This window comes from Petaurus breviceps, unplaced genomic scaffold, assembly GCF_028583685.1.
Source record: "Petaurus breviceps papuanus isolate PSGF00001 unplaced genomic scaffold, PetGlider_PUasm1.0 40, whole genome shotgun sequence".
NCBI lineage: Eukaryota > Metazoa > Chordata > Mammalia > Diprotodontia > Petauridae > Petaurus > Petaurus breviceps.
In genome coordinates this window covers 1,491,428-1,514,418 of record NW_027186315.1, presented here as the reverse complement: position 1 = coordinate 1,514,418, position 22,991 = coordinate 1,491,428, and the positions used below count along the sequence as shown (strand labels likewise).

At 34.7% G+C, this 22,991-nt stretch overlaps 1 pseudogene; it reads right to left on the bottom strand.

The window, feature by feature from the left end:
* Positions 1–21,737: 21,737 nt before the first annotated feature.
* On the bottom strand, positions 21,738–22,758 carry LOC138170860 (pre-mRNA-splicing factor 18 pseudogene; annotated as a pseudogene).
* Between the last annotated feature and the right edge of the window lie 233 nt (positions 22,759–22,991).

Genomic DNA, 22,991 nt, shown 5'->3' with positions numbered 1-22,991 from the left:
AAATGGACGCTAGCGAGAGCTTCATGGCCACTGCTGGATCGGGGGCTTAATTTAAGACCTCAGAAGGAGCCCAAAGAGGAGACTTTTATCCTGCTCTACCCACCTGTCCATCTTCTGTCCATTCACATTTGGGTATTGCGTGTCTGTGCAGGACAACATAAACTGTGCTCTCCTGTGTGTGTACATGCCCTTCCTCACAAGTCGGCCTCCTGCATGCTGGTCCTTGGTTGGCCCATCCAGGTCCACCCCACCCCCGCCAAATGGCCTGGTCCTCTTCCACCTCTTCCTTCCCTGTCGGAGCTACACAAGTCTTGGAACCCTCCCTTCTAGAGGCCACTGCCTCCTTCCTGCCTCTCTCCCTCCCTCCCTTCCTTCCTCCCTCCTTTTCTTCCTCCCTCCTCTTCCCCAGGACCCAAGATATTTACATTATATAAAAATCGCTTTAGGCAGAGGTTTGAATAATAATCCACTTTCTCAAAGTGAAAATTGTCTGGTTTAGGTCTGGACTCATAGTAGTGTATTCTTCCACACCTGGAACATTCCCATGCTCTAGGGCGATTTCATAAAGAAACTGATTAAACTGTAATTGATCTATTGTTTAATGATTGACATGGGCGTACTATACTGTTTGGCCACCAGGTGGTGGTCTGGCAATCCTGAGTAATATACTTCTCTTCCTCACTTTTTCTTTTCTCAGAGATTTGGAGTGTTTGTGAACTATATTCCCTAGAATCTATAATAGCATCCTCTTGGAGATGTGTGATAGAGGGGTCTTTTTACCTCTTTCTAGAGTAGGCACAGCTATCCACTGTTTTCTCTTGGACTGTAATGACTCTTTTAATTGGCTGCTAACCAGGTACTTGATGGAGACTCTTAAAGAGATATTCCTACCTATTAAGCCTCTTGTTTGCCTTGGGATATGCTTTTCTCCTTAATAGTCCACAAGCTACTGTGAGCTACTGATCTCCTGATCCTCCTAGGAAAACCTATGCCATGAATGAGGGTGCCTCCTGTGTGTTTGTCGTCCTTCCTTTGGTACCACACTTTATGATATTATGAAAGGCAGGCCATGTATGTTTCAACACCTCCAGAACTCAAAGGTGCCTGGATTTTCCATGTCTTGCTCAATTTCTACATCCTATCATCTTTCAGTCTTTCTTTCTAAAAATGTGTGTTTGGGAGGGGAGGACTGCACTTCTCATCTTCCCCCTTGCTAATAAAGGAGTATACAAAGAATTAAAAGGTGAGGGAAAAAAATTCAAGAAAACTAAACTACTTGAATTCTAGATGGTTGTGCATTTTATTAAAAATAATCAGATAGTATAAGAAACCAAGCAAACAGCAAAACAATCACAGTTAGTCTTAATTTCTAGAGCCTACATAAAGTGCCTTGTACCTAGCTGAGTAGGATTCACAAGTGTTAGACCAGAAAATAACACCCACTACCTGATTCCCTTTTGTTTTACTGAAATTTAGAGGGGATCTTAGTGCCCAGATTATCCTTCCTTCTTTTGTTTTGTTTTGTTTTTCCTATAAGCGCTAACAATATGAAGAGCTGATAATGAGGAAAGAAATTTTAACCCATGTTTCTATAACTTTACAGGACATATAGATATTGGTAAAATATAGATATTGGTGAATAGGGATAGGAAGGAATATTTTTTTTTCTTGAATGATGAAGATCAGATCCCTGAACAATTATCCAAGGAGACACCAAAGTTTGGTCAATACCAAGCTGACTATTTTTCTAGGGGATTGCTCTTCCCTATTTCCTTAACTGAATATTCACTAGGTTCCAGAATTATTTGATGATGATAATTGCTTTTGAAGCAGAAAACAATATAAGGGATAGTGAGGGGCAGATACTGAAGAAGAAAGGAAGGAAAGGAGTCTGTATGAAGTACCTACTTTGTACTAGGCCTTGTGCTAAATGCTTATATGTATGTCACAAATATAATTGTAATTTGATCCTCACAGCAACCTTTCAAGGTAGGTGCTACTATAATCCTCATTTTACAGTTGATGAAAATAAGGCAGACAGAGGTTAAGTGACTTGCCCAAAGGCACATTTATTGTAAGCATCTGAAAATGGATTTGAACTCAGGTATTTTTGATTCCAGACCCAGTGTGCCGCTTAACTAGGATGAAGATATATGGATGACACAGTTCTATAAAAAGGAGTGAAAGGTATTAAGGAAAAGGAGCCAGAGGTTTGTAAAAATACAACTCTTTTAAGAATGAAATTTAAAAGAGAGTATAGAGGAAAACTGAGAAGGGGGTAATGAAAAACAGTCAGAATAATGCATGTGTACTTGTAGGGCAGCTAGGAAGTCCAGAAATAAAAGACTATTCTGATTAACATTGAATCTATTCACAGAAGAAAAAAAAAACAACAACAACAACAGAATCACAGCATTTCAGTGATGGGATAATCCTCAGAGGTCAACTATTTCAATATGTATTTACCAACAACCTTTCTACAATGTCATTAAGCACATTTTACTTCATTAATAGAAAAACCATTCCAACTTCTGAACAGAGCCTTGAGAATGCCTTTTCTTTGTTTCTTTGTGTTCTTTCTTCCTTCCTTCCTTCCTTCCTTCCTTCCTTCATTTCTTTCTTCTTTCCTTCCTTCCTTCCTTCCTTCCTTCCTTCCTTCCTTCCTTCCTTCTTTCTTTCTTTCTTTCTTTCTTTCTTTCTTTCTTTCTTTCTTTCTTTCTTTCTTTCTTTCTTTCTTTCTTTCTTTCTTTCTTTCTTTCTTTCTTTCTCTCTCTCTTTCTCTCTTTCTTACCATTATCAGATGACAATGATTGAATAAAAATGGAACCTCATCTCTTGTAAGGTACATATTTTTAATCTTCATTTTATATATGGTAAAAGTGAGGTTGTGAGAGATTGATAATTGCTTAAGATTATACTACAAGAATGTCAAAATTCAAATGTAGGCCCCTCCTAACTCCAATTTTAGTGTCCTTGTTCTTTTAGGAAAGAATCAGTAATATTTTTTGAAATTAATTACACTTTCTCTTTTTATCTGGTATATGGAAGACTGGAGACTTTTTCATTGTCAAAGACAAGGAACAAAATAATGAACAAAATACAGAAAAATCATTCTAATTAATAGTTTTAACCTATTTACTACTAACTGTTGTCACCGCCACCATTACTTTTACTACTAGAACCCCTTTTCCTACTCCTACTAGCAGTAGCAATGTTACTACTGCTCCTGCTAGTGCTGCTGCTCCTACTTCTATCGTTGCTATTGCCTGTTCTATTCATCCTCCTATTACTAGCACCACTTCTACTAGAGCTGCTTCTTCTCCAACTACTACTGCTATTACTATTATCACCCCCACTACTACAACTACTACTTCCAGTACTACTCTTCTTACTGCTGCTGCTACTAACACTGTTTTTTCCGTTGTTTCTGCCTCTACTAGGACAACTTTTGCTCTACTGGTTTTACTACTACTAATGCAATTGCTGCTGCTGCTATTACTACTACCATACCAAACACTAGTCCTGCTCCTGATACTCATAATTCTATTACTACCAATGCTATTCCTGCTACTACCAGTGTCAAATACTACTACTCTTGCTACTGCTATTGCTTATACTACTGCTTTTCCTACTTTGCTGCCACTACTGTTACTGTTGCAACTATTACTACTACTACTACTACTACCAACTACTACAACCACTGTCTGCCTTGCCTGAGCTTTAATTCTGGCAATTAAATAAGGATATAAAAATGTCCTTCTTGTTTAGATGAGAACTTTATCCCTGCAGAACAGAAAGGAAAGTAAAAATGTCTTTCCCAATGCCACTCAAGCAAAAATGAATAAAATTAATCCAAATGTATGTATTTTTTCTAAATTTATAGTTTTCCTTATAAATACACTATAAAGCAGAAAGTACAAATTTGATTATTGATCATTATTTTTGATAATTTTTCATAATTGACCAATATTATTTCAATGAGGAAATTGAGACTCAGGAAAATAGATGTCTTGGCCATGGTCAAATACTTTGTAAGTACTGGGGGTGAAATTCAAAGTCAGACCATGATATTTAGCTCATCCTTCTTTTTTTTGAAATGCCATCCTATAGTAGCAGGCCAAACACTTGAACCCAAATTATCTGACTATAAATCTGGTACTATTTCCAGTAAACCATGCTTTCTGCCTTCCTTAATTCATTGTTAAAAATCTAACTTCCACAAGTATATCAAAAGCTTTCTTGAACCTCTTTATATTGTAAATCTAGACTACCTTTTATTTAAGTGATTTCTAAATTGTTAGTACTTGTTGTGTTAAATGTAGAGAGATCAGATGCATCTCATGCATGTGAACATAGTGACTCAAAATACTTTAGAAGTGAAAGCCTACATTTAGCAATTTAGTCATTCCATAGCTCTATGAATTTGTAATGCCATGCACAGAAGCTTTCCAGAAGAACTGCTACTGTGAACAGCTTTTTTTTTAAGATTCTGATTACTCAGTATAGTGATCACTCTATTCCATAATAAAAGCAAAACATTCATGGAAAATCCAGGTATAGCATAATTCAAAATACAGCATTCACCATATTTCAACTTATCACAGAAAATCACAATATAATATTCACAACATATTCTCCCAATAAAATAGTCACTCAAGTTAATTCAATCAGTCACAAAAGAGTCATTCTTTAGTTAATTCAATCAGCCACTTATCAGTAGTATCAAAATACACAGTCAAAGTCTTCCACTCTTGGGGCAAAGTCTTGATTAACTCAGTCACTTATAAGTAACAATAATCAAAGTAATCAAAATACAATCAGTCACTTATTCAGTAAAGTCTTACTGAGTATCATACACAAAATCATCTACCCCTTAGGTCACTAGTAAACTATAATTCCATAATTACTCAGTACCCAAGGAGAGGTCTTTTCTTCATCTTGACTTGGGGCCTGTTCTCAGATTCTCTGGATCCCCTTCCATGGTCCCAGATTCTACCTGGATTCACCAGACTGTCACCTGGGTTCAATGGCAGACAGCTCCCAGTTCCTTGACCAGCTCTCTGGGCAGGTCCTGCTCCACACTGGTGTTCACAGGGGCTGGTCCATGTCAGCTCCTTCACCATTTCTGCTCCAAGGAATTCAAGGCTCAACCAAGCCATAAACAAACAGTCTCAGCATCCTGGTCATGCTTCAGTCACATGGGCTCCTAGCTCCTGGGCTCCAGGGCTCCTAGCTTTGGATTCCAGGCTCCTGGGCAACTAATTTCTGGTCTCCTGGCTCTGGGCTCCTGGGATCCTGTTCAGAAGAAGCTCCACCAAGATAAGTTTTCAAGACTCAGTTCTTCATTCTTCTGTAGCTGTTTTGCCACCAAATCTCAGTCTCAAGGAAATTCTGACTGTGCCTCGCTGGGGCTTTTCTTATATACACAGTATTACCTACTTCACTTCCTTTAGTCAACCTTTTCCTGTTACTTCAGTTAACAGGAGACAGGAGTTCATACCTTCTGTTCCCCCAATCAGAGGCTTGATCAGTTGCTAAGTGCTAAGTACCTGATACTTTTTGCCAACACAGAGAGATCTACAAATTCAAAATTACATTACCATTTCAGAATTTTACAGAGATGTGCTTATTGTTGCCCTCTAGAAACATTTGCTATACATATTACTTCCTTCCCTAATCTTAATAGAAGAGGTAGCAAAAGACCCCAAAGAACCATATTTCAGAGGAAATAAGAAAATATAGGAGACTCAATGGTATAATATAATATAAAGAAAAATCCAAAAGAAAAATAAAATGTTCCTTGAACTTTTTTCCCCTTAAAATATAGTTATTTAGATTCCTATGAGTTATGAACTGTTAGTGTGGGACCTAATTAAAAATTAGAAATGGTGTAGTGTTCAGCAGGAATGAATTGTTTAAATTTAAGCTCAATTAAACTAGCAAAAGGTTGATTTGTTCTTCCCTTGCTTAAAAATCTCAATATAAAACCTGTCTAAGCAATGCCTACAATCTGTCAGGGTACATTCTGGGAGTAGGTACTGAATCTGTGAAAAATGTTATCATCCTATTACTGCTATAAATTCACATGGCCCTGCCTAAAGTTGAAAAACATTCTCTGTTCATTCTGAAATATTAGCATGATTAACTTGAATTTGAGATAATCAGACTAACCAAAACCCTGCCCAAAATTCACTGATGCCTTACTAAGAAAGAAAATGAAGTTTGTAAAAACCTGAATGTCTCACATTGAGGGGTTTATTGTGTTATTCATCTTGCATGTCACAGACTAGAGGTTGCATTGATATTTACATTATGAATAGCACTTTTTTGAAGCATGTAAGACATTTCTATTGGTTTTGAATAAAACCAAATTGGTTTCTGCACTTAGACAGAGTTGACGTGGTAATTCACAATTCTTTATCATGTCTACATAGAAATTAGAATCTCCTATACAAATCCCCAAGCTCACTTTACCTGGTCTTCTGATTCTCTACCTCAAGGCTGGAATAACCCTGAGTTCTCAAAGGCTGTAACAAAATAGAGAAAGCTCATGAAAGGCCTACAAAAAATTAAAAAAAAAAAAAAAAACAAGGATCATAGCTTCAAAGATTGATTTGGGTATAGGTATGGTTATAGAAGGATTTTATTGTTTAACTGTCAGCATTGTTTAGTCTGTCAATCAGTCAGTCAATTGACTAAAATATTACTAAGTGTTAGGAATACAAAGAAAGGCAAAAAATGAAAACAAAAACCAGGGTTTCTGCTCTCAGCTATATTCTAATGAGGGAGAAAGCATGCTTATAATTTTGAACATACACAATCTATACAGTATAATCAGAAGGCTATCTCAGAAGAAAGGGTTTGTAAAGTGGAGAAGGGAAAAAGAGGTCTGCAGAATGTGGGATTTGAGTTGATTCTTGAAAGAAGAAAACAGCAAGGGATGATGAGAGAGAGGATTCTAGAAATGGGGACTAACTGTGCACGGGGAGATAGAGTGAGCTGTGTAAGGAACTACAAAAACGCTGTTGTAGCTACCTTGTAACGCATGTAAAAGGACATATAGTATAAAAACACTAGAAAGGTAGGGATAAGATTGTGAGTGGATTTAAATGCAAAGGATTTTATTTTTAATCCTTAAGCTAAAACATAACCATTGTAGTATATCAAGGAGACAGTTGTCCCCGCCTCCAAAAGTACCATAGCCTACAGTGTTCCCTACCATATGTCAACATATGGTATCACTATTATTATGATTATAACTGACTTTAAAGACTTCTATTGCTACTTAATACTTTCTTGCTCCACTTGTTCCCCTTCTTCTTCTTGTTTGTATTCATTCTCCTTATTCTTATTCTTCTTGTTATTGTTCATTTTGTTGTTTTTATTCTTCTATTTGTTTTTTTTTCTTGTCTCTGTACTTCTTGCCCTTGTTCTTGTCCTAGTTCTATAATTTATATAAATATCTAACTGATATGAGTAGTAGAAAATTTGAATGCCATATTTACCTATTAGAACCCCCAAAAAGGTATGTGGGAAGTAATCTGGGGAAAACATAGCAAAATATCTAGATGTCCTTCATCAACAAATGAAATAAAAGGTAAGCATGATATAAGAGATCAAAGTGCTAACTAATCAATTAATTAAAAGGCATTTTTTTAAAGAATCTGTCAAACATTTTACTGCAGAGTCTTGAGAAGTCAGGAACAAAAAAGAATTCCTAAGCAAAGGAATATATGAAAAATTTCTGGTCATCTGTATTGTCACAAGAAATTTGAAATAATGAAAATGGATGTTATTTCAAATGAAAAAACAGAAAGCTTGAACACTATTAATATTGGGAATGATATAACAGTTATATTAAGTCAGATGACAAATTGTAGACTTATTACAAAACTTGAAAAAATAGATATAGAGAAAGCCCATATTTTTTTTTCTTAGATGCCTTACAATCGTGCATGAAATGCTAGCAACACATTTTAGCAATTAGCTCTCAGATGCCAGACTTGTCCCACTTTTCTTAACTGACTATACATCCATTAAAGAATAAGAAAATCAGGTTCTCCTCTAATTATAGGCCATTATGTATTTTTACTTTACACAAATATTTAAAAGTTGTGTCATGAAAAACAACTATAAACACTTTAAAGAAATCTATGGTGATTAAGAGAAAAAAAGGAACATTGTAAAGGGTCTAAGGTGTAAAAAAAAGCATTGTACTATTTCCTCTTTTAAAGGAGGTAGATGTGAGAGAATTCACAGGAAGATAAAGAACTTGGGATTAAAAAGGAGATGAAGGAAATCATGTAGGCACTTATAGGTTTTTGGACAAGTAAAGTTGTTTAAAATTTGAATATGGGAAGGAAACATTGGAAGAAATTGAGGAAAATTTGAAGGAGAAGATATCTTTATTTGCAGGTTGAAAGAGGAAGATGATTAAGAACAAGCAAGGAGCATATGAAAGGATAGAGGAAGATAAATCTACTTGAAGAGATAGTTTCAAGAAGTATAAGGAGTTAAATATAAGGCACTTGACCTATTCATAATGGCTTTACACACATACACACACAAATAGAAGAGGGATAAAACTAACTATGTGTCTCTTCTAAATTAGATATCATTGGAAGGAATCACACACACATGCAAAGAATAGCAATTGAACATTTAGAGGAGGCAAAATACTTTAGAGATTAGAAATAAAAGTTATAGCCAAAAATATCTATTCCAAGTTTATAAGACAAAAAAAAACAGATTGAGAAAGAAAGAAGGAAGGAAGGAAGGAAGGAAGGAAGGAAGGAAGGAAGGAAGGAAGGAAGGAAGGAAGAAAGGAAGAAAGGAAGAAAGAAAGAAAGAAAGAAAGAAAGAAAGAAAGAAAGAAAGAAAGAAAGAAAGAAAGAAAGAAAGAAAGAAAGAAAGAAAGAAAGAAAGAAAGAAAGAAGGAAAGAAGGAAAGAAAGAGAAATCCTATCACCTATCTCATAGATATCATTGAGGCTTGGTAGAATGAAACCTATGATGGGATCATGATTCTGGTTCTCAACAAATCAACTCAACAAGCATTTATTAAGTATTTAATATACAACAGAACTATCTTAAGTGCTGGGGACAGAAAGAAGCAAAAAAAAAAAAAGAATCCCTATGCTCAAGGACCTGGTGCTCTAAAGGGGAGAGATAATACATAAAAAGGCATTTGAAAATTGAATGAGGTGGAAGGAAGACATGAAGTTAATGTAAAAAAAGTCCAAAAGAGATATGAGTATATCCTGGAAAGGCATGTGAAGATAAAGCTGGCCTGGACATTCTCCTTTAAAAGGTTATGAGAGGAACGAGTGAATCTCAATGAGAGGTTATAAGAGTGGAAGGTACATCTAGAGATAAAATGAGTTTCCAAGGTCAAGTGGTTTCTGGGGCATAGTTGAGCATCTTGCAGAGTCAGTAGTGCAGCCTGGAGAAAAATGGTACAGTATACATTATTTAAAGGAAGTAGAATAAAGAAATGGATAGGGAATTAGGTACAATTGTACATTAGGAAGATAATATCTATTCATCTGAAGAAATCTAGGAACCATAAGGAGAAATCATGACAGAAAGTATTTGCATGATTATCGATGTTGAAAGAAAAAAATATTTTGTCATTGGTGTATACTTCAGATCACAAGATTAGAAGAAGGAAACAGACGAGGAATTTGGAGGAAAAAAAGATTACAAGGCTGGCATAGAAGAACGATATATTAGTGATATGGAACTTCGATTTTCCAGGTATGTGTTCACCCTTTCTCCCTGATAAAAGCAGAGCAGATAAAACTTTTTTTGGTTTTCATTACCCATAATTTTGCCCTAACCTATATCAGGTTGCTCAGGGAGGGCAGAAGGGAAGGAGAGAGGGAAGGATAGAATTTGGAACTCAAAACTTAAAAAAAAAAACTGCTTAAAATTGTTTTAATGTGTAATTGGAGAAAAATAAAATATTATTTTAAAATGGTAGAAGGGGAATTCTATCTTAAATCTAATCTCACTGTTGGGGGGAGAATAATTTTGCTACTTCAGATGTGATAGGAAATCAGGGTGTGGAGCACTCTCTTCTAATATTAATGGTAGCCCAGGAGAGGATATCTACACATAGTCTGACATGCATCTCAGATTTTAATTAAGCAACTTTTGAAGGGTTCAGGGGAAGATAAATAGCATCCCATGGGGTAAAATGCTACATAGGAAATAAGCCAAGAAGAGATGGCAGTTGTTCAAGAATGAAATTATGAAGAAATTAGGTTGGAAATGATTCCAACAAGGAGGGAAAATAGAATTAATTTGAAAGAAGATTCGTAAGGAAAGGTAAGGGAAACAAAATATTTTGTTGTTGATTTGGTTTCCTTTGTTTTACCTTTAGCTAGAATAATTGGGTGAAGAAAAGATTAAAATACAATAGGTATGAATGGTGTGATTCTAAGTGATATTAGAAAGAAGTCAGAGTTGATTAGTTATTATCATGCTTCTGTTTGGGTTTTTTTTTTTTTTGCTTTGTTTTCCTTTTTGGAGGGGGGAAGTCAGGGCAATTGGTGTTAACTCACCCAAGATCACATGGCTAATAAGTGTTAAGCATTGGATTTGAGCTCAGGTCCTCCTGACTCCAGTGCTGGTGCTCTCCTCACTGCTCCACCTAGCCACCACCCCTGTTTTCTTTAATAAGACTTTCAGCAGTATGAAAATAATTGGGGGAAATGATACAAGACATAAATAAGGGGATAGTAAGAGGGCACGTAGCTACCCTTGATAAATTCAAGTTACTTGACTGAGAGGAAAATTATAAATTTATAAAGATATTTACAAACCTTAAAGCACTACATAAATGACATTATTACATGAGCTAAATCTTCAGGTCTAGAAATAGCTAATAGATATAATTGCTGAACCAGTCTAAGTAATATTTGAAACATCATGGAAAATGGTGGGAAAGGTTTTGCAATATTGGGGAGGAGAAAATGTCAAAATTTACACCCCACCGCACCTCCAAAGAAAGAAAAAGAATGAATCCTTAAAGCTATAGGCTAATCAGTCTGATATCAATGGAAAATCTAAAACCAACCATAGAAAAGATTGCTAATACTTAAGTAGAAAAGGAAGTAATAATTACAAAGAGCCAATATGTCTTCATCAAAAAGAGTTGATGCCAGTCATCATGCTAGGATTATTAAACTCATAGAGGAGGGGAATTCTGTGGTTCAAGTTTACCTAATTTTTTTCAAACCTGTTGCTACAGTCTTTCATATTTTTAATGTAGAACAATAATATGGACTGGATAAGAATATAGTTAGATTGGTTCTGAGGCCATTGGGAAACTAAATTCACCTAAACCATTAATGCTCATTACTGATTCAATGTAAATGTGGTGAAAGTTAACTATTGGGATGCCACAGAGATCTGTGCAGAACTCTGTGCTGTTCAGCACTAAATAATAATAATAATAAATTAATTAAATGCCTTTTTAAAAATCCAAATGGGGATCAATGAAAATGATGAAGTGTTTTATGTTTTTTTTCATGTGAATATTTACCTTAAGAACTGAGGATGTTTCAGGGCAGCTAGGTGGCACAGTGAATAGAGCACCAGCCCTGGAGTCAGGAGGACCTGAGTTCAAATGTGACCTCAAAAACCTAACACTTTGTATCCATGTGACTTTGGGCAACTAACTCACTTAACCCCAATTGCCCCCCCCCCAAACAAAAAGAATTGAAGATGTTTTGCCTGGAGAAGAGAAAACTTTGGGGGAAGAAGTATACTTATAAGCTCTCTTCCAGTATTTAAAGGCTATTAGATGAAGGGAGGGTTATAGTTGTGCTTGGCTGCAGAGGGCAGAATTAGCATCAATGGACTGAAGCTGCAAAAAGGCAAACATTTGATTTCTACGGAGGGAATCTTAAAAGCTTCAAGCTTTCAAAAAGTGAAATGGTCTGCTTTGAGAGATTAATGGGTCTACCTCTGTAGAAATAGTCAAGTATAGGCTGGATACCCCATTTGTATGTTTTTCTATAATTGGTGTTATTTTCATGTATGGGTTGGACTAGACAGACTCTCAAATTCTATTTTGTGATGATTATAGTTTCAACAATTCTTGGACAAACTTTTAAAAAAATGCCATGATATCTATAATCGCCCTTGTTGATTATTGTGCATTCTTTATTTCAGTTCCACGCATATAACTTATTCACATAATGAAAATATATAAAACAGATTTAGAAATATTGAGAACACTACACAAATGATGATGTCTACCTTGAAACCTGATATCTACCTAAGACTCCATAACAATGTGATAGTAATGCTAAGAGCAATTCAAATAAAATATGACATTTTCAGGGAAATATTTTAAGTTTATTATAATTCTGCTTATCCTCAAATTCATTATTTTCTTTCTGAAATGGAATTAATAATTGTTGCTTGTCCTTCATTTTTGAAGAGGAGCAATGATATCTCCAAGTAATGTCTTGACTTTGCACGTGAATTGGATTTGTGAGTCATAGTTGCACAGTTTTCAGTTTTACTCTTTCTTTCAGAATCATTGAAGTCCCATGGTAAGACAAAAGTCAGGACAACTAGCAATGACCTGGAATACAGAGAATGACCTTGACCTCTTCAATGTCTGACCAAATTCTAAACACTCCACAGTGCTTGCTTCAGTTACCTTCATGGATATTGGCACAAACTGTTCTCACCTGCCCGTTCCTCTGGGGAAGACTTCACATGCTTGAAGAAGACAAACAGGTGCTCAAGGAGGACTAGCACCTCTGTCATGAGGACTTGTAGAGCTTTATTTAGAGCTACTCATCCACTTTTGGACAGGGCTGCTCATCTAGTTTGGTGGCACCCACCTCTCACCTGTAGCTGTAAGATACTGTAGCATGTGCGGCAGCCACATCCTAGTAAAATTATCTTGGCAACAGGTCTAAACCAGATTGTAAGAAACCAATTATTGATTTAAAATCAAAGTAGATGAATGGAAATATCTTATCACTCATTTGATGAATATAGATGATATAAGACTATATGACTCCACCAGAAATCAAATTAAGCAAGTGCATTTTGTAGAATCATTATTCAATGATATAAATATTTTATTTCAGTTTAATAAATCAAACATTTAGAATGTACACCAAGGAAACCTGGAGATTGAAGGTTTCAAGTTTGTTTCTCTTATACTTATATAAGGCAATTATCTCTGAATATCTTGTCTCTTTCAAAGTAAGACATAATGAGCATATGGACATTGATGTGAATCATGAGGCTGAATAAGTTAAGAAACCTGGAAGATAAGAACATGTTTAAAGAAATCAACATCTAAAAAACTTTTCATAATAATACTTTGAGAATTGTAAAACTGTTACAGATTTAGAATATATTCTAACAGAGTCTTAAAACACAAAGGAATCAAATGGGAAGAGAGAATGCTCTAAAAAAGAAAAAGGAGAATATGGAAAATTTCTCATCACCTATAATTATGATAAATATACAATAGTAAACATGCAAATTATATGAAACCAAAAATACATATTTTTGTATTTTTATTATAATGAATGAAAAATCATATAGAAGGAGGCCAATAAAACTATAGCTTTTCTGAACAACTGGAAGGCAACACTGAATAAAATGAAATAAAATAAAATGCTTTTTTTTTACTCAGATAAGCTACAGTGATACACAGATGTTTAGCAAAATATTTTACAAGTTACCCCTCATGCTCAAGCCTTATCAAAACTTTCTTAATAAAAACACATCACCAACAATTGAGATCTCATATCACTCAAGAAATATACAGAAAATATGAAGAAAAGAATACATTGAGTTATTCTTCAGAGGTGGAAAGGGTAACTCATAGATTTGGCAATTATTGGAGAAGCTACCCAAAAGAATGGTAACATTTTTTGGCAGTTAGGTAGTACAGTATATAGAATGCTGGGACTGGAGTCAGGAACATTTGAGTTTAAATCTGACCAAAGATAATTACTAGATATGTGACCCCAGACAAGTCACTTGACCTCATTTGTTTCAATGTTATCATCATAAAATGAAGATTAGTAATACCACCTACATCCTATGGTTGTTTTGAGGATTAAATGAAATAATAATTATAAAGTTCTTAGCCCTGTACATGGCACATAGTAAGCACTAAATAAATGTTAGCTATTATACTGACTTATGTGATTACAGGAAATCTCTTGACCTCATTTATATAAACAATAGAAAAGTCTTTATGGTTTATTCATTTTCTAAGAATATATATGTATATTTACATATATATGTACATATATACATATATGCACATGCACATTCATATCCACATCTATATAATGCCCTTATCCCCCTCTATCTGTATTGCTCTGTGTATTATCCAAGTATCGTGAGACCACTAGACATGTGGTGAGACCATTTTCTGTATATGCATGGAAAACTGCTGTCTCTTTAAAACATGCTACCAGCATAAAGATGCCTTTAAAAGAGATGGTTTGTGCTTATTGTGGTTCTACCTTGCTTTAAATCCACTATCACCACTGCTGAATAGAATAAAGCATATTCTAAGTTATAGAAGGGGTTGTACCAAAATAGCATGTTAATCACCTGAAATACAAAGATAATACCTAGTTGTACACCTCTCTGAAAAACACATTAACCAGGTTCTTCAACTCATAGAAACTTTCACCAATGATATTAAGATATCTGGATTTGAAAAAAAAAATATATATATATATATCAATAAAAAAAGAGAATAAAAAATTTAAACTTAAAAATCAAAGTCAAGTTGAAACTATGATAATAATGAAAAACCTAACCACAGAAATGCCTTACTTTCCTGTTGGCAGTATACATCAAACACAATGCTTACAAGGATAGTAATATGGCACTGTCTGTCCAGAGACCTACTTGTATTCTGAAATCAAAGTTAAAAAGGAAGAACATTATTAAAGCATTTAACTCTGGGGTAGGGGGCAGTCTTAATGTTAACTTTTGGGATAACAAAAGAAGTTTTAGAGATTTATTAAATATCATAATAGAAATCCATACAACATTAATAAAACAGGTCTTGTCACCTCAAGGCAGATATACAAATATTTATTCTTATAAAAACTGAGGAAGATTAATGTCAGATATTCTCAGGTCACATCATAAGGTGCTTAAAAACCTGTCAGATATATTTTTGGAATAACAAACATCACAACATACAAAGGTATACTACTGGTTTTATAAAATGTAATAAAGAGTGTTTTACCTCTAGATGATGCCTGTGTAAGTACTAAGATAAAAGAATGGAATCAAAAGGTCCTTCATGAGTGACATACACCTAAAACAGTCCAATATGTTTACAATTAAGTTTCAAACAAATGTCTGAGGTATGTGAATTTGTTTACTCAAAATGAGGAGTTTATGACAAAAATTCTGGACCAGCTCATGGTAATCAGAAATGATCAAAAGTTATCCTTAAGGATACAAACTTAATTAATTGATGCAGAAATACAAGGAAATGGTAGAAACTATGTAACATATTGCTGTATGTTGCAAAAATTTAATACTTACATGAACAGGTGGCCAGAGTTATACAACAAAACCTCATCATCTTTTGTAAACTAATAAAAGACAAATTCCCATACTACAGATATAGCTCCCAAACTAATCTTTTTTTTTTGCTTTTTGGAGAGCAATTGGGGTTAAGTGACTTGCCCAAGGTCACATGGCTAGTTTTTGTGTTAAGTGTATGAGCTCACATTTGAACTCAGGTCCTCCTGACTCCAGGGCTGGTGCTCTATTCACTGTATTCACTAGTCGCCCCTCCCAAACTAATCTTGATAGTTTAACAAATTATACTGGAACCAGAGCATTATCACAGACAAAAATGTTGCCCACAATTGCCTGAGCTTCACAATTATCCATAAAAAGTAATGGATAGTATTTTAAATAGATGTGGCCATATTGAACACTCATGAACTCCAAACTATGCAGAGTGAAAAGCTTTTGAATTTTAGAAAGTGAGAAGATTTTTTTTTAATGAGGAAAGGATACGTATAATACTCATAATACATTGCTACAGGAGTTGTCCTGAAATAGATACTTTTAGTGGGCCTAGAGAAGTTAAACATTTTTTTTAATATTTAGAAATTATTTTTACACAATTATTTTAGCAACCCTTATAAAAGTCAATAAAACAGTAAACATAAACAATAGTAGTATAACAACATGTCACAGGGAATTTTTTTTTTAACTATGAATGGAATGGATAATCTACTAAACAGCTTAGCATAATGGCAGCACTCTGCTGCCAGGGAAGCTGAGACGGCTTTATTTTTCCAGCTCAGGAGTTCTGAGTTTCAGTGGTCAGTGCCTATTGGGTGTCGACACTAATTAAGGCATCAGTATGATAGTTCCTTAAGCAGGGGTCCACTGAGATACCTCCTGGAGCCCAGGTCCAAAACAGAGCAAATCAAATTTCCCATGCTGAACTGTAGTAGAATCAGGATTGTGAATAACCCTGGTACTACCCACCTGCATAAGTGGGGAAGAAAAAATTCTTTTAAAAATATATAAGACAATTAACTAAAAAGAGAAGTTATTTTGTGCATATCACAATAGTCCACAGAACATTAATGCTAGCTCCCCAAGAGTAGAAACTTTTTTTTTCATTCATTGTTTTTTTTTCATCCCCAGTGGTAACACAATGTGTAGAATGTAATGGGCACTTAATAAATGCTTGTACATTGATTGCAAAGAAAAGTATAAGGCTAATTACCTGAGCAAGGATAGTTCTATCTGAACTCCAAAGGAAAAAAGTTGAGAAATTATAACCATGATGATGATACCAGTAAAGGAAACTATCACAAATGATATAGCTATAAAATTGTAAGATTTACTAAGTTCCTTATACATCCATCATGGCATTCAATTATGTTTGAATCTTTTTAGACCCCATAATATCCACTGGATTTTCTTGGCAAAGATAATGGAGTGATGGACCATTTTCTTCTCCAGTGAATTAAGACTCACATTCACACAGCTACTAAATGTCTGAGGATGGATTTGAATCAAGGTGTTCCTGATTCTAGGACCAAAGCTTTATCCACATAGCCTCCATTATGATATTTGTATTAAATTACATGTAATATATCTTGATTTTAGGGAAGACAGACCAAAATAAAAGATAAAGATCAAAATAAAGATTAAGAACAGTAGGCATTCGTATTGTCTCTTGTATGTATGACACTGTCCCTTTCATTAACTTGGTTAAATTATTTCGTAGTGTATCTGGATTGTTTTTCCCCTTTCTAGTGCTCTAGTTATGACCAAATGAGAAGCTCCTAGTTACTTCCAAATTTTGGAATAAAGGAAGAAATTTTGTTGACTCTACCATTTTGTTATTAAAGAATGTCTCTGCAAACTTCTAAAAATCAAACTGACTTTAAGTTCACAAAGGCCTAAGGATTATAGATGACCACAGAACACAAAAGGCTATTAATAAATTTAACACTTTAAAATACATTCTACTATTTATAAAATCATCTTAAAAGGAATTGTCTCGATATTATATTGTTGTTTTTTGTGTGGAAATGATTATAAATATTTAAATATGCCATTAACATCCCAAATAATATCATAAGATTATTTTTTCACTCATCTTCATATTTTTAATTAACATAAATTTGAGAAAGAAAAGTTTTAGTCAAATTAACACACCCTGCAAAAAGTTGGAAAGTATAGGCTACCTTTCAAGACAATTGACAAATATTTGGGAATGTGGGGTTTAGAAGATCTGAGGTTTCTGATTACCCTTAAAAAGATGACATGTGGGATACAAACATATCTTTGTGTGTATGTATACATATCTATGCATATATGTATATATATCCTACACACATATACATATATAGCTGTACATATATGTATTGCATACATGTATTTCATCCTATGTGTAATTTGATCCCACATACACATATGTATATGTGTGTGTACTTAATAAGTGCATGTGCATGTGCATATATGTGTATAGTGCAGTTAGGAAGTTTTAAATTATATTCTACTCAGGCTTGTACATCAAGGTCTTCTGTGTTCTAAATGAAAAGTATAGCATGGACTCTAACTTACAATTTCTAAAATCCACTTTTTTCAAACAATAGAAGAGAATCAATATTTACATCACATAGATATTGTCTGCTTCACTAATACTATCATACAAATTTATGGGTAACATTAACAAAATGAAAAATATATTTTGTATTGGTATGATAATTCAGTTTAAAAGCTCACATAAAAATGATTTGTCACAGCACTTATCGGACAACCACTTTCACTATACATTCTAAACACATCCATTTTCCTTGAACTAAAGGGTCTTGTCCCTGAGGGAAGAAGGAAAGTTAGGTCAGTTATCCTAAATTGTTTTAGACTCAATCTGTATATGTCTATTTTTTTCTTTCATTGTTAACCCCACTTCCTTTTCTAAATATTTTCATGACATAGAAGTACTTATACTATGGTATGGCCCCAACACTCTCTCAATAGATATGGAGCTGCTACAATTGATTCTCCATCATGGAAGAATTAAATAATAATAGGAATAATTTTGGGAAACTCCTTAGACTAATTTAGAAAAAAAAATTTTTGTTTTTCAAGTATCTTCTTTCTTTTGTTCATATAGAGATATAGATATATACATATACAATGTGTACATGTATACATACACATGTAAGTATGTACTTTCAAACATATCACCATTATCCCTTTCACATCGCAGGAGTTAGGGGCATGGTGCCCACACAATCTAGAAAATTTGCATAAAATTTTTTGACTTTTCCTTCACAATAGCGAACTGTGATTTTTTTTCTTTTTTTTCATGGAGTGTTTATAGTGCCTTATTGTAAAATTTGGGTTGTCATTATATAATTCTATGCATATATTTTATGTGTTTCTGAATTTCTAAACTTTTTCTGTGTCATATGCTGGACTTCATGTGTCATCTGTAACTTCCTCAAAACTCCCAAGAAATTCCCATTTAATTCCTTATACTGACCCACAATATGTTGAAACTACAATGGTGAAAATCATGATGTTGAAGAGATATTTGTATAAAAATTCACACAAATATGTTCAAACTCTTAACACTTTTCTTCTTAGATTTCTAAGACTTTTCTAGACTAGTATTCAACTTTTATTTTAAATTCCTGGATATTTTTTTTTCCATATTCCTTTTAAGAAACCAATGCTCAGCACTAAGTTGATCCAAGACAATTCCAAAAAAACTTGTGATGGAGAATGCAACCGCACCCAGAGAAAGAACTATAGGATCTGAATGCAGATCTAAGTATACTATTTTCACTTTTTTTTTTCATTTTTTGTCTTTTTTTCTCATGGTTTCACCCCTTTGTTCTTATACTTTTTCACAATGTGACTAATGTGATAACATGTTTAACAGGATTGTATATGTACCTATATCAAATTGCTTGCTCTTTTGTGCAGGGGAGAGGGAAGGCAGAGAGGGAGAAAAAAAATTGGAATTCAAAATTTTACAAAAATGAATGTTGAAAAATATCTCTTACATCTAATTGGAAAAAATAAGATATTATTATGAAAAAAGCAATCTACCTTCTTAATTGATATTGCAGGAGATTCTATTAGAGTATATGCTTTGTCCCTGGGAAATATAGGACAGAGCTTTCTGTATCTTGCAAAAGGACTTATGAAACCAGTGATTTCTAACCAGTCATTTTGTGCTCCTCTCTCGCAACTCCCCAATCCTTCTTTCGCTATGTGTATGGAAGTGTTGCATCAACAAGGATTGACTACTAAAATAGAAATAATTGCATACTCAGAAGATTTTGAAAGGAGTAACCTGATGATCTCTCTCTTCCTGTATGCCAGATGTAATGGAACTCTGTGTCATCTTCTCTTTTTGATTTCCATTGAAGGAGTCATTGGAGGTCCTTTCCCTTCCAGTAACTATGACTCATATGTGAAATCAACAAATTCATTTGCTGACTTAGATGAATGGTTTTTATTCTGGTTTTATTGTATTGGGAGAAAGAACAAAATATATAGATAGAAAAGAAACATATTACATCTCATTACTATATTACTGTAATGGCAATGTAAATGGGATGATCTTTCCCATCCATTAATAGGCTCATGTGATCTGTTTAAGTCACATGGAAGCCTAAATCACATGAGTTTGAGTCACATGAAGCCTGTGGTGGGAGGAGCTTGCTGAATGGGGGCAGCAGTAAGAATGAAGCAGGAAGGGTGCAGAAGAACCCAGTGGAAGTTGGTTAGAGCATTTAGAGGTGAGGGAGAGGGAGGAAGCAGGCAGCAAGCTATTACTGTTCATTTCTGGGAAGGCCCTAGCAGGGGGAAGGCATAGGGATGGCAGTGCCTCCTGTATTGTTTTTGTGTATAATTTTCTTTATTGCTATGATCGATTTGGCTTTGTGGTATTTGAGTAAATATTTTCATTTTGTCTTCTATGCAGAGAGTCAGTTATGTTTTGTGATTCAGAATTACACCGGTATATTCATAGCCATCATGTTGGCACTACAATTACTATTACATTGCATGGCATTATATCACATTATATTAAGCATGTCATCCTATATCATATCATATATCATATTAATCAACAATGAATCCAAAGTAATTGGGGGTATTTGCTATGGGAAAATAAAAACCATTTTGAGAATTAGAAAAGGCTTATTGTAGGCAATAGCAGTTGAGCTAAACTCTTAAAGGAAATGAGAATTCTAAGATGTGGAGGTGAGGTGGAGGGGATTTGTGCAAAGGCATGGGAATAGGAGGCAGAATGTCATATAAAAGGTATAGCAATTACACTCTTGTGTCAAAACAACAATAAGAAGAACAAATACTTGAACTTTAGTCAAAAGTAAAGTTATTGTTTATGATGTCTCCCACTTTGATTACCTTCCTTTCATGTCTTTTTTTTCTTCAAATGTAACCAAGGAATGCTGCATTTTGGGGGTATTTATTGAAAAAGAATTATTTTTTAATAAAACCAATCTAAATATAATATGAATATTATAATATTTTATAGAAATAATTATATCAACTTCAAACGTTTCCTTCTAATCATTTACCATCATCTTCCACATCAGATGGGAAAATGTCCAATAAGAAACCATCAACGATTGCTGTCTAGGTATGCAAAGTTTCAGGAAGTAAGCCTTGGTGCTTGACTTTTAAGACTGCTAAAAATCAAAACATGAGGGGTGGCCAGGTAGCACAGCGAGTAAGAACACCAGCCCCAGAGTTAGGATGACCTGGGATCGAATCCGGGCTCAAACACTTAGCACCCACCCAGAAAAACCTGGCCGTGTAACCTTGAGCAAGTTATTTAACCCCAATTGCTTAGGGGTGGCCAAGTGGTTCAGTGAGTAAGAGCACCAGCCCCATAGTCCTGGGATTGAATCCGGGCTCTGATACTTAGTACCACACCCAGAAATAATTGGCTGTGTAACCTTGAGCACATTACTTAACCCCGATTGCTTTAAAAAAAAATCAAAATATGATTTAGCAATCAAGAATCTGCTGTCATATTTGATGGAAGAACCAAACACAATTCTCTAAATAAACAAAGAACTGAATTGGGTAGAAAATGCCTGCTCCCAAAACTTGATTTCTTCCTCTCTCTTTCATTCTTGGTAGCAGTTCTGCAAAATGACACAGGTAGCTCTTAAATTTGTTATTCATATAGAAGAGCTGTCATAGTGCATTGCACTCCACATATTTTAATGGGTCTGTTGAGAACTGCTTCTGAAAAATGACCGTTAAGCTTTTCAAACCCTGAATATATTTTCTTTGTGTCTCATCATTTAGAATATGTGCAACATATTTGAAAAAAAAATCTTTTCTTGACCAGTTCTGGCATGGATACCAATCATAGTGACTCCAGTAGGCCAAGGAGTATTTCCAATGGCCATCTGAAGATAAGCATCTTTGGCCTTTACATATTCACTTTGAACATGAATATGATAGTGTCTGTTATTGATTCTTTAATGTCAGCAGGAAGAGTCCTTTTTTGTAATTTTCTGAAAAGTGGTCTCAAATATGATTCTCCCTGTTTTTCAGTGGCACTGTTCAGTTTGCCCTGCACACTGTGTTTTACATAATCTCCTCTGGCACTGAGTTCTTTAGCCCAAACTCCAAGGAGAAAGTTAGGAAATTTGATTATGATGTCCATGTCTTTAAGATCATACCCTTTTCTAAGAACTCTCCCAATGCCACTAATTCTTCAATAGTGGCATTTTCTCCATGGACTTTTAGATTATTCTGTGTCCTCTTCTCCTGGTTCTTGGTCACCAACAATTTAATTAAGGCATTGTTGATCAATCATGTCCAAAACTGCCTTCAAGTCATTCCTCTAACTTTTGTCAACTTCTGCTGTGAGATTTTCAATCTTTCTTAAACACTGCATCATAATCTGTTTCTCCAAGAAATCTAACTGGTTCTCCTTTTCTCTCAATCACTGGATGATCTCTTGACTTGAAATATTCATGGGTAATTTTTCCTCTGCCAGTTCTACTTCTAATACTGGATTGGATGAAGTTAATGGTTTCTGATCCTCTTCTTTTGACTGCATCTTGTAGCCACCTCTTTCAAAGCATGCCTCCTCTTCTTTTTTTCCAAGTTCACTACATTTGAAATATCTTTTACTTTCCCCCAGTGACTTGTTGTCCTCCAATAGCTGCCATGTTCAAGAGATCTCTGATTTGAGGTTATCCATCTCCCAGCCAAAGGTGCAGCTCAACCACACCAGAGGGCTCTGTCTGGAGAGTCTCCACAACTCTGCTGAAGTACTTCAAAACACCCAAATTCAATGCTAAGCTAAGAAACACTGTCTCCTTTCATGTCTTTATAGAGTTTTTCCTATCCTATCTTGATGTCAGGGTATTGGAGTACTCCAACTGGAATATCATCTTCAGTAAATAACCTGTCTTATTGCCATACCCCTTACAT